Source organism: Lycorma delicatula, chromosome 1, assembly GCF_047948215.1.
Source record: "Lycorma delicatula isolate Av1 chromosome 1, ASM4794821v1, whole genome shotgun sequence".
NCBI classification, from domain to species: domain Eukaryota; kingdom Metazoa; phylum Arthropoda; class Insecta; order Hemiptera; family Fulgoridae; genus Lycorma; species Lycorma delicatula.
In genome coordinates, this window is record NC_134455.1 from 2,970,667 (window position 1) to 2,985,503 (window position 14,837).

Consider the following 14,837-nt stretch of genomic DNA (forward strand, 5'->3'; position numbering starts at 1 on the left):
AATACATATTGCCATGAAATTATTTCTTCAATTGTCATGTAATTGGAGGAATGAAAATTGAAATAAAATGCATTTTTACAGTTTGAATAGAATTATGTCAACAGAATTGAGGCTATTTTTAAATAGCAGTGCCTATTTTTGTAGTCATTCAATCTAGTGCAATGAATTTTAACACTAATTAAAACTTTAAAAAATCAAGCATAATTACTAACAGCTTAATTTTCTTGTGATATGTGATACTAGAAGAATGTTATTATTTTTATTCATATGGTAAATCCATGGTACCCAATTGAGTGAACATTACTTCAGATACCTGCAGCATCTGTTTCTTTACTACTCATCAAAAACAGTGATGATACACATGTAATATACTGTTATCCTTGCCCTTGGCAGGTGAGACTAATTATTAAATGCACTTGCTGTGTTTATAGTTGAAATAAATGTTAATAATAGGCTTTTGCAATTCTAAAAGCGTTACTCTTAAAGGAATTTATATTTTGTTCATCCATGTCTTTGATTTTTTTGTGCAGTTATTCCTGCATTAAAAATAATACATTCATGTTATGCAGAAGTACAACTATACTCACAAAAAAAAATCTTACACCAATAACATTGTTTGACAAAGATCAGCAGAGGATGAATATTTTTTTACAAATATTGAGGTTATATCAATTGCTAGCAAGATCATTACAAACTGTTGATTTTATAATCAAATGTTGTGAATGATGAAAACAATTAATTTAGGATGATGATCACAGCAGATATAAACATTTTAGTGGGTCTGTTCATCTTCTTGCTGCTGATACACCATCAAAGTTAAAAAAGAATTAATCTTATTGTGCAGACACTTATCCCTGTGGCAGACCATGCTGAAATTTTCTGAAGTAATTCAAGAAATTTAGATGTTAAGTGTATGCCCCTCCTGCACTTTTTATCCAAAGACATGTATTAATGTTCTAAGAGTGTGCAGAATTTCAAAGTGAATTATTGACTTTTTTGGCTGAAATTATAAAATTTTTTTCATGGTGTTCTGTCTAGAGACGGGAAGAGGAGTTTTTTTTATGTATTGTGGAGGAAAGGTTATGAACTATTGTGTAAATAAAATTTATATGTTTATAAACTAGTGTACCGTATCCAATCAGGATCAGATACAGTTGTTTCTGTACTTATCAATTAATTAAATTAACATCAGAAAATTTCTCGTATCAAATTTAATTCATTACAATCCACTGTATTTGTGAATTTTCTTACAAGCAGCAGGTTATGCATCACAACCCCTAATGCACAGATGTCTCATGTCTTTTGTATAAACATTTCATTATGAAATGTTATAGACAATTCAGTGATTATTTGATATGATTGAAGTAAAATTATGATGGATGTTTGGATTGTTACAATAAATTGAATCTTATAAACAATGATGTCAATAAATTATATTATTTACTAATTATTAAACTTATTAATAAAGACTCGGTTGAGTATTTTTTTAAATGCAGATGAACAGATATTTACTTAAAAGAAATTGCTGATAGCGACGTATTTGCATGTAGTGTATATAAAATACACTATATGTAAACATTTCTCTAGCTTCATTTTAAGTAATTATTGACTATATGCGTTAATTCAGTGAAAAAGACTACATGGTAAAACAAGAGCTCTGCATGTTTAAAAATATTAACACATTTTTATAATCGTTGTTTCTCTTTATTGAAAATGCATTTATAATTGTCCACACTTTTGGATTGTCAAGATGTAATGTGAAGATTGTGAAACAGAATTTACTGTATCGGGTGTGTTCCATGTTGATGATGCAAGGTAATTTTGGTAAATGTACTGGAAAACCTGTCCTGAACTAGTCACTGTTACCCATATTACTTGAACAGTCTGCTGCAAAGAAATCAAACAGGATAAGCAAATGCTTAACAGTATGAAGGACAAATTAAAACAAAAAACTGATAAGAAACAAGGTTATAAATTCTTCCCCCTTTAATTTTTTGAATGTTTATAAATGCAGCAATGAGTTGAAAAGTAGAGTGTAGCATGAAAAATGCTTGAAGACTAGACTGAAATTACCTTAAAAGTGAACCAGTGTTACCTTTTAAGAAAATACTGGTACAGATTCGTGAGTGGTATTCAATAAATGATATGCAAAAGAAATGTTAAATAAGGTAAAAATTTATCGATATTTTTTTATTAATCTCAAGATATACTTATTTATATATTTCAAAAAGAAATGATTTTTACTCATCACCAAAAAAGTATGTGGTTGGATTTGGAAATTTAAAAGCAAGATATGTATGAAATTACTCAAAATATAATCTTTTTTACTTATTTTTATATGAAGTAAAAAAATCTCTTTCAACATGCCGGATGATGAAGGTAGGTTCACCAGTGCTAAATAGGAGATAAAAAATTTTCCACCTCTAAAGTTAAGAAAAACTTCAAATTTACTCAACAGTGGTTGCATTTGACAAAAGTTTAGTACACAAGCCCCATCTTACAATTCCAGCAACATTTTGGTTATCTTATGCTGTAAGGGTTGATCATATCAAAAATTGTTTAAGAGGACTAACAACCACTCTGATTCGAAACTGTGCCTATTAAGGGAGGTATGATTTTTTTTATCTTTGAAACCCCATTTTTTGTACCCCTGGACTAGTGGGTGGTTGGCGATACCAAAAAACTTTATTTGGATAAGTTTTAGGCCCTTATCCAAAGAATAGTTGGAACTTTATAGTGATATTTTGTTTTTTTCAAAAAGGCTTCTATGGTCTGATGTATGTTGCCCATTAACAAACTCTACCAAGATTTTGGGTCATTATATTTTATGTATCAATTTGAAGGTGATTGATGCAAAATTATAACAGTTATTGTGTCCACAAGAAAGTGAAATATACAGACTTTTGAACTGGGGTTTGGGGGATGTGAAACGTGAAGATGTCAAAATTTTCCATGAAATATACAAACTTTTGAACTGGGGTTTTGGGGGATGTGAAACGTGAAGATGTCAAAATTTTCCAGAGTTGAATCATTGCACCCATTGCAATAGATAGCTTTCTTATGAATTCTACCTAATTATATTTACAGTGAAACTTCCCTAACCAGACCTATCTTAATCCCTGACATGTTCATACTCTCCAACAGTAGTGAAGTGATATTAATTATAAAAATACTTCTCAATAACAGATGCAGACAGTGATTTTACCTGGCTCAAACAGTTCTGAGAAATTGACAGCAGGAATAAAAATTGTATTTAATTTTATTCTCAGATTAATATGTTGTGAATTGTTAACGTAGTAACATCAGTCATCATTTATATGAAACTGTAATATAACCTACACCACGTGTATGTGTTAGTGTATATATGTTTTTGTGTATGTGTGTTAGTGTACAGACTGATATGACGTTAAGATTCACAGCTTATGTAGAACATTTTTCACTCTACATCAGGGAGTCACTGCAGCTGAATGGTTTAAGGCGTCAGTCAGTCGCGTCCTGTCAAGACCGGGTTCGAGACCTAGCCAACCAAGTTATTTTCACTTCAAATATTATTTATTTAATTCAAACCGAGCGGTACCAACCTTTGAATTAATTATTATAAATAATATTCAAAGTGAATATATTACTCAAGTTGATATCCCTGCAGAATTTCAAATATCCCGAAAAGGGAAATTCTAAGATGGCGGACGGCACCCACCTTGGATTTTGATGCTGTATCCCCACTTTCCCGCTACTTGTGGGGCTGTCCACCCTTCCCTATGCTAATGTCCTCCTTGGCATCCCAACCCCATAGAGGACGACACATCCCTAGTGACGTTCCAGTCGCCACATCTCCCCCCCCTACCTTGTAGGGTTTAATGGGTGACGTTTATCACCCTCTTATTTTTTACATCTCAGTAATAAACCTGGTCTCTTTGGGATACCTCGGTAGACATTTACAAAGGTGATTTATAAACTCGTCTTTTGCCTTCCCTGTAGGCCTCGTTCGGACATCTTGAATGTTCTACTTAGTATTCCTCTGAACTAGCTAACCGCGTTCGCGGAAGCACGAACCCCGCGCTTAGTTCTACTTATTATGAGCCAATTTCGTAAGTCGAGGCAAATTAAGTACAACATACCACCAAAAATGTTGATCGCAACAACGTTATTTAGTCCTAATTCCCTTACTGAACTCAACTTTAGTTCATACCCCAGACTTGGGTTAATTTATGGAATCCGGTCTGGAATACATGGGAGAGGCGGACAGACCTCCTACTCCCAATCAGCTCCATCGCAGAGTCCCGCGTGACATTCACTTGCTTCAACCATCGTCGAGAAGCCGCTGCATCGGATCCATGCCCTCGGCAGTGCAGTCGCCATCCCGCTAACAGTGTCCTGTGCTCTTTCTAATCTGCCCTCGTCAAAACGCCGCTACACGGCTGCATGGTAACCCATGCCCTCGGAAGTCGCCGACAGCTTATACAATATAATAATTACCTACCTCCTTGGCAGTCGGGACGTCGACCGTGAAGACCTCTAACTTACGCCTGTTAGCTTCGGGAGCCAGAATAAAGGTGAGGAAACCCTCCGGCCTAAGCCGATGAATACCAACTCTGGCCTGCTGAGCTCGCCATTCGCTGCATACAAAGATGGTATGTTCAGCGTCGTCTACTCCGTCGCAGTGCATGCATCGGAGGGGTTACGCGTCTGTGAAACTTGTGTAAGTAGCCCTCGAAAGCACCGTGACCAGTTAAGTACTGTCTGGTATAATAACTTTTCTCGCCATGTCCTCTGTCAATTCATGTGCCTTAATCAGGTATAAGCCGCTTAGTCCATGAGGCGCGATCGCCGGACCGCCACTTCTTTTTCCACTTATGCCGTACTAAAGAAGCGGCTTCGACTCTGTCTATACCTTCGAAGCGGAAATTGCATTCCAAGGCCTGCAATTCTACCGGGAGTACAGAGGACACGACACAGGCTGCTTCGTATGAGGGTACTCTGGTCCCTAGTGCGTCTCAGAGTATCGCCGTGGTATATCTTATCAGTGTTCTATTTGGCTGTCGGTCGTGTGTGTACCTTCCGACAGTATCGAGGTTAGCTGATCTTAAGGCTGTATTCACGATTTTCACATTTTAATACAGACTCGACATTTGTAGCTTTGCTGTGGTGGACTTGTACGACGCGTATTCTCCTCAACGTGGCAAAAGGGTGTCAACGACTGCCGGTCGTTAGTCCTCGTGACATAAAAGGCCGTGCCTTTTAGTGCTTCTGCGCTCTTGTCAGAGCGAGGGCCGTAATCAGTGGTTCATTGCTGTACGTCTAGTGCACCAATCAATCGTTCCAGCAGCGGCGAAGAGGTACGAAGTGTGACAGGAGAACGCAAGTGTCTCCGGCTCCCCGTACTCGCTGCGGGTAGTTGTCACTTTGTGGGCTTGCCCAAACTTACCAGTAGTAGGAAGACAGCGAGATTCTAGTTGATTCAGTAGGACTTAGGGAATCTTCGGCCATGTCGGAGTTCCAAGAGGTGAAGAAGTCCAGGCGGAAGAGGAAACCTGCGCCGGTGCCGTCGACTAGCTCCTCAGAGGAAGAGGTAAGAGAAGGGATGGATACAGGGGCACACACCCAGGTGCGGTCCTCCCCTGTAGTAGAGGCCTTCAAGAATTCTAAGGGCAGTTCTGCCCTGTTGTTGAAAGTAGTCCAGGAGGACCTGGACTACTTAGTAGATTTTCTGACACTTCCCAGCGGAGTCAGTTCGTTGGCGAGTTAAACTATTCTCCCTCAACTTGGCAAGTTGAGGGAAGCTTTTAAAGCGGTTAGTGAGGGTTTCGAGGCCTTGGCCTCCCAGCCCCAAGAGGTCAAGGCTCCCAAGGTGGTTGTCCAGGCCCCAGTGCAGCCCAGGCACTACGCTGAGGTACTGAAAACCAAACGCGAGGCCAGCAAGGCGGTTAATCTTCCAGCAAGCCGGAGGTAATCTTCGTGAATAAGGCAGAGGGCTCGAAGACCACGAGTCAGGACTTAAAGCGTGATTTCCGGGAAGCCCTTCGTGGTGATCGGAATCGGCTTAGAATTCGTGATATAAAGGAGACCAGTAGAGGGTTAGTTGTTGCCGACAATAAGGAGACGGTCCAAGTCATCAAGGACTCTCCTGCGGTACAGAAGCTTGAGGTTAGGACTCCAAGCAGTTGAGGAAGCCCCGGGTCATTATATATGACATCGAGCGGAGTCTCTTTGATGAAGAAGTTCTGTCTCTCATTCGGGAGCAGAATACTGATTTGGACGAGGCCTCGTTCAGAGAGCAGTGCAGGCTAGTCTTTAAGACTGGAAAGCGTGATGCCTCTCGGTATCACGGAGTTTTTGAATTAAGTGCTGGTCTCCACCTGAATTTTTGTCCGAGGGTAGGGTCTTCGTTGATTTTGCCTCTTGTCGCGTCAAGGAATACCTTGACGTGCAGAGGTGCTTCAAATGTTGTAGGTTTGGCCACAGGGACAAGTTTTGTAAGTATGCGTCGGTCTGCGCGCATTGTGGTGAGGAGGGCCACAAGCGTGAAGATTGTCCGCAAAAGAAAGAGGCTCCGACTTGCGTTAACTGCAAGCGGTTGCGCAAGAGTCATAGGCACTCTATCAACAGTAGGGAGTACCGTAGTTATTTAAGAGCGGTTGAGGTCTACTTCAACTCGCTCGATGGTTAGGTTCGGCCAACTCAATGCCCAGGGTGCCTATGCGGTCCAAGTAGAGTTAGGTAACGTCGTTGAAAAGCGGAGCCTCGATGTTTTACTTCTACAACACCCGTACGTTGTCAAGGGTGACCTGCCAGGTTTGTCAGGCTGGAATAAGTTCAATGTTAGCGAAAGCAAATCCGCCGTGCTGTGCAGGAAGTCTATAGATAGTGTCTTTATACGGCAAAAGCCTCTGACACGTATCACGTCGTTGTTAAGCTTGCTGTGGATGGTTTTGACCTAGTTGTGGTTAGTTCCTACTTTCCCACATTACTAATTAGACAAAGCGCCCGATAATCTGTGTCAACCGTATTGCCGGTTTTCTTTAGGAGGAAGACCACGCGGAATTCCTTCCAACACCTCAGGAAGGACCAGTTTTGTAGACCATGATTCGTTATGTTTGTCATTTCCCAGGGGACGACCTGCATTAGTGCTTTGAGAACGGCGGCTAGGATACCGTATGGTGCCGGACTTTTTTTATCCCGTAAGCGGGCAATTGTAATGGAAACCTCTTCCTGCGTGAAACGGCCGTCGAACTTTATATGCTCCACTATATCGTGGTCTGCACCCGGAAAGAGTAAATTAATTAATCTGTGCGACCGCCTGCGAGGCCGTGAAAGCGGGCAGGCGCCTCCCTAACTTCTTCATTACCACTTGATATGCCGTATATTTTTACAGGGCATTATTTTTACCGATTCCTTGTATTTTGATACCCCACTCGGTTAGGGGATTTCGGGGGGGCTATAAGGGGCTAAGGAAAATGTATAAACCCAAATCTTCAATAAAAAAATTTGTGATGGACCCATACAAATTTGTGAAAAATTTGTAGGGGGTACAAAAATGTATCTCCCCAACACTGAACCCCAAAAATTGGTGGGGGGGGGGTAAGGGGCTAAACAGGAGGATAAGGTCCTGGATTGGATAGATCCGGGAGGATTTTGAAATTAAAGCTCCGAGAAGGAAGTTATTAAGGAAGGAAGATCCCTCTTGTACTGGTCCCTAAGACTTAGAAAAATTCAGCACAGTTACTTACTGCTGTAGCAAAAAAATTACTAAGTCTTTGTTTACTCCACAACACTGACACCAGATTCCTGTAGTGTCTTGTGGAAACATTTAGAAAAAACTCAGTCATCTCACCAATAGGTTATACATTGTAGCATATGTCTAAAAACACTTGTCTAGAAAAATCTTAAAAAACAATTCTCTGTCAACCAAAAATTTACAGCCGTGTCCAGTATAATTCCACCAACAATTCAACACTACGTATCAATAAAAAAACCCACTAAAAACAACAAAAATCACAGAGCTAGATATACCACCACCTCTGGGTAAGAGCATCCACATTTGACTATCAAAATTGTACTGTCCCCAAAAATTTTGGGGACCCATTTTGTATTTTGGTCCCCAAAAAATCTCACTGTTGAACAGAAAAACAACAAGGTGGAAGTGTGCTGCAATCTTCTAGAGCAAATTGAAATTGATCCTGGTTTTGTAAAAAAATGTTATTATTGTTGATGAGTCTTGGATATATGAGTACAACCCAGAAATAAAACGCCAGAGCAAGGAGTGATATACTTCAAACTCACCACGTCCAAAAAAGCAAAAATGAGCAAATCAAAACCAAGCTGATTATTTGTTTCTTTGATAGTAATGGCATTGTCCATAAGTTTTTTCCTACAGGACAGAATGTAAATCAATATGTTTACCAAGAAATTCTTGAAAGACTGCGGAAAAGTGTTGCTCGCATCAGACCAGCCATCAAAGACAACTGGATGCTGAAACACGACAATGCAGTTGTCACACTCCACTCTCAGTTAATGAGTTTTTGGCAAAGAAAAACATTCATGTAGTTCCTCAACCACCTTATTAACCTGACTTGAGGCCCTGCAACGTTTTCTTGTTGCTGACTTTAAAAAAACACCTCAGTGGACACCATTTTAGGATAGTAGAAAACATTAAAAAAATATAACTGACCATCTGAAGGATATTCCGGTTTCTGAGTTCCAACACTGTTATGAAGAGTGGGAAAACTGTTTGAAGCGTAGTGTGGCTTCCCAAGGGAACTATTTCAAAGGTGATAGACTCAATGTATAATTGGATTGTAAATAAAAAGTTTTTCTTTACACGTCTCATTTTATTTACAGACTTCGTAAGTTGTAAATTTACAAGAAAACAATCTGCTTCTGCGCTGCGTGTGAAAACTAATCTGGATGTTTTCAGTTTAAATACAGGCACTGTATCAGCTGTTGTATTCCAAGCTTCATTGCGGCAGCTATACTGTGGTACATCAGTGTGCCAAACCTCCACGAAATCCAAATAAATTAACAGGCCATGAACACAGATGTTTGTGTCCAAGTGTGAAATGACATTTACCAAGCATTTGACATTTACCTGTTTATGTGATTCAGCTGCCATATTCTTGGACTATTATTATTTCTGACATGAGTGTCAGTTCATCAGAATAAGTTCCATGTGTAGTATGGCACATGCTTTGTTTTATTTCATATGTCTAATATTTTTTATTTTATAATTTAAATTATGGATACATAATACTGGATTAAATAATTTATGATAAACTTTACAATGCCATCCATGTTTATTGAAAGTAGACACACAAACTGAGTGCCTAATCTTTACTGCGTATCGACAGTAAATCTTACACAAACTGTAATTTAAAAATAATAATGTACGAAGAATTGGTAGAGTTATGCAAAAAAGTATATGAATGACCAGATAAAAATGTTCATATAGTATGCAGTTTTCAAAAAGAATTCAAGAAGATAGAACAATCAATGGGTGTTGGCATTGGTATTTCTTTTTTTAAACAGGCTAACTAAACTTAATAAATTGTCAAAAAACAGCACTGTTCATACTCAAGTAAGTTTTAAAAATCTTCAGGATTATCTTCCTACAATTATTGTAGTAGATTAATATGTAACTTTCTTGTTTGTTTAACCATTTTTTTTTATTTACACATTTTTGATATTCATCATCTGACTGTAGAAAATGCAATAGTAAATTCTCTTTTCTTTTACTATTTAGTAAAGTTCAGTTTGCTTAACTTTATTTCTTCACAACCAAATGTACTGCACAAAGTTAATAAAAATATGACATACTGAGCATTTAACTGGATGGAATACTTAGGTTGCATACTTGGGATGTGTAAAATGTGAAGTGAATACACAAATACACAATATTTTTATTTCCAGTTTGGCATTTCTAACTACATTTCTGATTGACAAAATATTTGGAATGTTGTATTTCAATTCCACTAGTAAATACATGGCAATTTAAGAATGCACGTCAAATATCTGTATTAGTGGCCAACTATTCAGCCCCATTGGCAACGCCTTCACTCATTTCATCACTGGACCTGATAATAAAAAATGGTTTGATTTAAATAATTATTTTATATAAATATTGTATATTTATATAACATCTTATTATGAGTGTCCGGATGTTTGAACAAATATTGAGGAATTTCGTAATAGAAAATTAAAAAATTCATCATATTCCTGAAAAGTATTGTCTAGCAAGAAACAGAAATATTTTTGTATTACACAGCACAATAACCCTCTCCATATAGAGGATATTTCAAAAAACATCAGAGTAATTTTATTTATGCTTTAGTACTAATAACATTAAAAAAATTCATTATTATTATTATTATAATAGAAAAGAGGCGTAATGTTTAGGATCAGACTTTGTAACTTTTCTGCAAAATAACAACTTTAACAAAAGTCGGCTTGAGCCTCCACGATGTGCACCTGGATATATCCGGAACACATAGAAGAAATTTGTCAGTGAACTGAATCTAAACAAACTTCACAGCTTCATTTAATCAAATCACACCTCACTAGATCACTTCTAGTGTTGTAACTCGGGACCTAGCTCCACCACAGGTGACCCCTTGACAATCAACCATGAAAGGCCTTGAAATGACCTCCACTGCCTGAACCAAGCAACACCAGAGTTCAGAGAAGGCAGTGTTTGGATACAGTGGGCTGCCACTTAGAAGATAACATGCGATTGGAAGCAATGGAATGCTCCAGCACTACACACACGAACAAGAAAAATATGAAGTACAAAATTAAACCAAAGCAAATAACCTACATATCCACACACGATGTAAACTCGCTGATGCAGACTGGTAAACTAAAAAATGAACCAACACAAAATTTTCATCATGGGTCTGCATGAAATAAGAAACACCAGCCAGGACGCCATGGAATCTCAAGGATACAGGCTCTACAAAGGTATACCTGGGAAGAGAGTGATGAAAAATGTTCCAGTTTGGAACATTCTTTTTAGTCAGCCTCAAAATAAAAAACTCCATACAAGAATTCAAGTCACAATCTCCAAGAATCTCAACACTAGAAGCATCTAATAAAATCTACATTATAATAAACACCCACTGCACCCACTAATAATAAAAACAACTCTCCAAAAGACCATAAGAAACAGAAAAGTTCTGGGATCTACTCGACCTGACTATAAATAACATCCCCAAAAACCATGTTAACAATTAATAGGAGACTTCAATGCTCAACTAGGCAGAGAAAGATACCATGACATCATCAGATAATGGCTCGCCCAAAAGAAAAAAAAACAACAATGGACAGACTCATCGATCTCTGTACAAACCACAACCTAATCTCAAAATCTAGGAAACCTCAAAACCTGGAAACACTCGACTAGACTAAAGGAGAATGGCAACTAGACCATGACTTCATGGACAAACACCAATGCAATGCAATATAAAAGTGCTCTGAGTAATAGACAAAAGGTCAGATCACTATGTAGTCAAAATTAAAATTAAATTTACCCCTAAAGAAAGCAACAAAACCAAGCCCCTAAAACTAAAAGAAAAATGGACCTTACCCAACTAATCAAGAATAAAAATTGCCAAAAAGCAGCTAAAAAAATAACAATCATGGATAAACTTGAAGATATAGCCAAAACCTTAAACAAATCACAAAAGGATTAACTGCAATAAAATCCCATAAAAAAACAATGGTGGAACAGTGAATGTGACGAAACAATGGAGAAAAAACATCAAGCATGGCTATTTCACCAAACCTAAAAATCAGAAACATCCTTCCAAAATCTAGTAAACTAAAGAAAACATCTGAACCCTAAGGAGAATACACAGACAACACCATAAAGACACACTGAAGTCAATAGAAGAATTCAGTAAAACACAGTTGAGCGACTACTACAAAACCTTTAAAAATCAGTTCCAAAAATACAAACTCCCAAGTACTACTACTAATAAAGAATGAAAACAGTAAACTGGCCCAACACAATAAAGAGAATCCTAGCTAAATACTTCAACAAACAACTAAAATGCGAAGAGCCAACAGAATTCCTAAATACCAATATCACCAGAAAATATCAACTCTCCCACAATAAAAGAAGTTTATTAAGCGAGATAAAGAATTATAAAGCAGCAGGTAAAGATCAGACTTTTGTAGAGATCTGGAAATATGCAGGAAGTTCAGTAAAAATTGCCCTTCATCAACATCTGGATCAAAGAAGAACTACCAGAACATTGGATGTCAGCTAGCTCTCATCCAACTGCTAAACAGAAAAAGGGAACAAAACAAACCCTAGCAACTATAGGGGAATCTCACTCCTAGACACAACATACAAAATTCTTTCAAGAATCATCCTCAACAGGATCAGTCCACAACTCGAGAAAGAATAGGAGAATACCAGGGAGGTTTCAGACCCTGGAGAAGCCATCCAGACCAGATCATGAGTCTCAAGCTAATAATGGATTACAACAGGAAAAGAAACAGACATTGTGATAACATCTGTAGATTTCAAGAAAGCTTATGACTATATCCAGATAGAATCCCTACTAAAAATTTTAAGACACCTCGAACTACATATAAAATTAATAAACATGTTAAAACTGACCCTCACAAATACTAAGTCAGAAAAATTCAGAAGCGAGCTCTCAGAACCTTTTGAGATCAAAGCAGGACTGTGTCAAGGCGATGGGTTTTCACCGCTATTATTCAACTGTGCTCTAGAAATGGTAATGAGGGAATGGTTCAAAAATGCCCCCAAAAGTAAAAATAGGTCGAAAAATCTAAACAAACAGTCTTTGTTTCTCTGGCGACTTGGCACTGCTAACAAATGACATCGATGAAGCTAAACCACAGGTATTAGAACATAAAACATTGCAAATAAAATTGGTCTCAAAATTTCACTTGAAAAGACAAAAATTATGCCCCAAAAACCAACATGATTAAAAGAAGTAAGCATAAACAATAATAAAATAAAAATATTAACTTAATTTAAATATCTCAGAGAAATAGTAACAAACAGCCTAAACAAAAAAAAAAACCTTGATCCAAATAAGAAGAAACAAGCTAGTAAAAGCTCAAAAATTAACCTGGTACACTACAAAAAAAATTCCTAACAATAAACACAAAAATAAGACACTGGAACACAGTTATAAAACCAGAAGCCACTTATGCAGCAGAAACACTCTTTCACCTGAATGAACAATCAAAGACAGACTGACTCCAGAAAACTGAAAGAATTCAGTATATCTGGGCGAGATAAAGAATTATAAAGCAGCAGGTAAAGATCAGACTTTTGTAGAGATCTGGAAATATGCAGAAAGTTCAGTAAAAATTGCCCTTCATCAACATCTGGATCAAAGAAGAACTACCAGAACACTGGATGTTAGCTCTCATCCAACTGCTAAACAGAAAAAGGGAACAAAACTTTTTATTGATGCAGGTTCTTCCTGCATCAATAAAAAGTAGAAAGACAGGCACTGGTGGATTGTGCCCAACAAATTCATGTACAAAGAGTTAGAACCCATCACTGATACCATGCGTATGAGGAGACTAGGATTCTTTTTGGACATACCATGAGGATGCAAGACTTCTGAAACAGCTAGTACAGTACAATTTTGACTCAAAAAACTAAGACAGGTTGCAGATGGATCAGAGAAATAAGAGAGGATCTGAAGGAAATTGGCCTTACAAGTAGACTTCATAGATAAGATAAAATTAAACAAGAAAATCAAGAATAAAAGCACTCAGAGCTTCAGACACAAAGAACAAAACACTTCAGACTCGCAAGAAAAAACTCACAATACGAACATTTTCAACACTAGAAAGGGCATACAGATCAGAACGTATGAAAAAGTACTGGGAGGACCGCAATGCCCAAACAGTTCCATCAAAGAGACCTGGATAATGGGCTGACTAAAGTGATCCTATGTTGTCATGAAATATAGTAATAATAATTATAGAAAAGGTAGACTTCGGCCATATTTATTTATAATAGCTGCTAAAATACTGGTCTTGCATCAATATTTTTTTTTAATATTTTAATTTAATATTTATATTAAATATTAGTATCCAATTTTTAAAGTTTTGTCTTCGTGCTGGCCATAAAACATTTTTTATATTCATATTTTAGATGATAATTTTTCAAAGGAAATTAGATTAAAAGGAGGAAAAATATTAAAAATACATTTGATTCTTGAATCTGTTTATTTATAATTTATTCTGGTAACATATAAAAGGACAGTGTAATTATTCAATTCCATATATTACTACACCATAAATATAATTTAAAACCACAGAAATTCCCCATAAAATTCATTGAAAAACTCAATTTTAATACTTACAATACGAGGTACATTATCACATAATTCAAACATTACAAGTAAAATATTTATAAATGAAAAAAATTATCAACTAAGTAGTTTTCTTACCAAAAACTGAATAACTTTAACATTAGATAGAAGCTAATATTGATTTTGGTGTAGAATTCAATATAATACAGTCACTTAACATTAACAGGATTTACAACCATTTATACAGCACAGCCATTTTTTTTTTCAGTTGATTTAGAATGAAGTATGTCACTTTGATATCTACAGTAGTAGTAAGTGTCCAGATGGTAATATTATTAAAATTGCCATCATGAAGCATGTTCTGATGTTTGAAAAAATACTAAAGGAATTTTGTAAGAGAAAATTAAAAAATGTAATCATTTTTTCCTGAAAAATATTGTTTAGCAAGAAACTATTTTTGCATTACATAGTACAATACTTCTCCATACAAATAATTCCTAATTATCTGTCTATTGTTATTAATAAATTTGCTGCAAC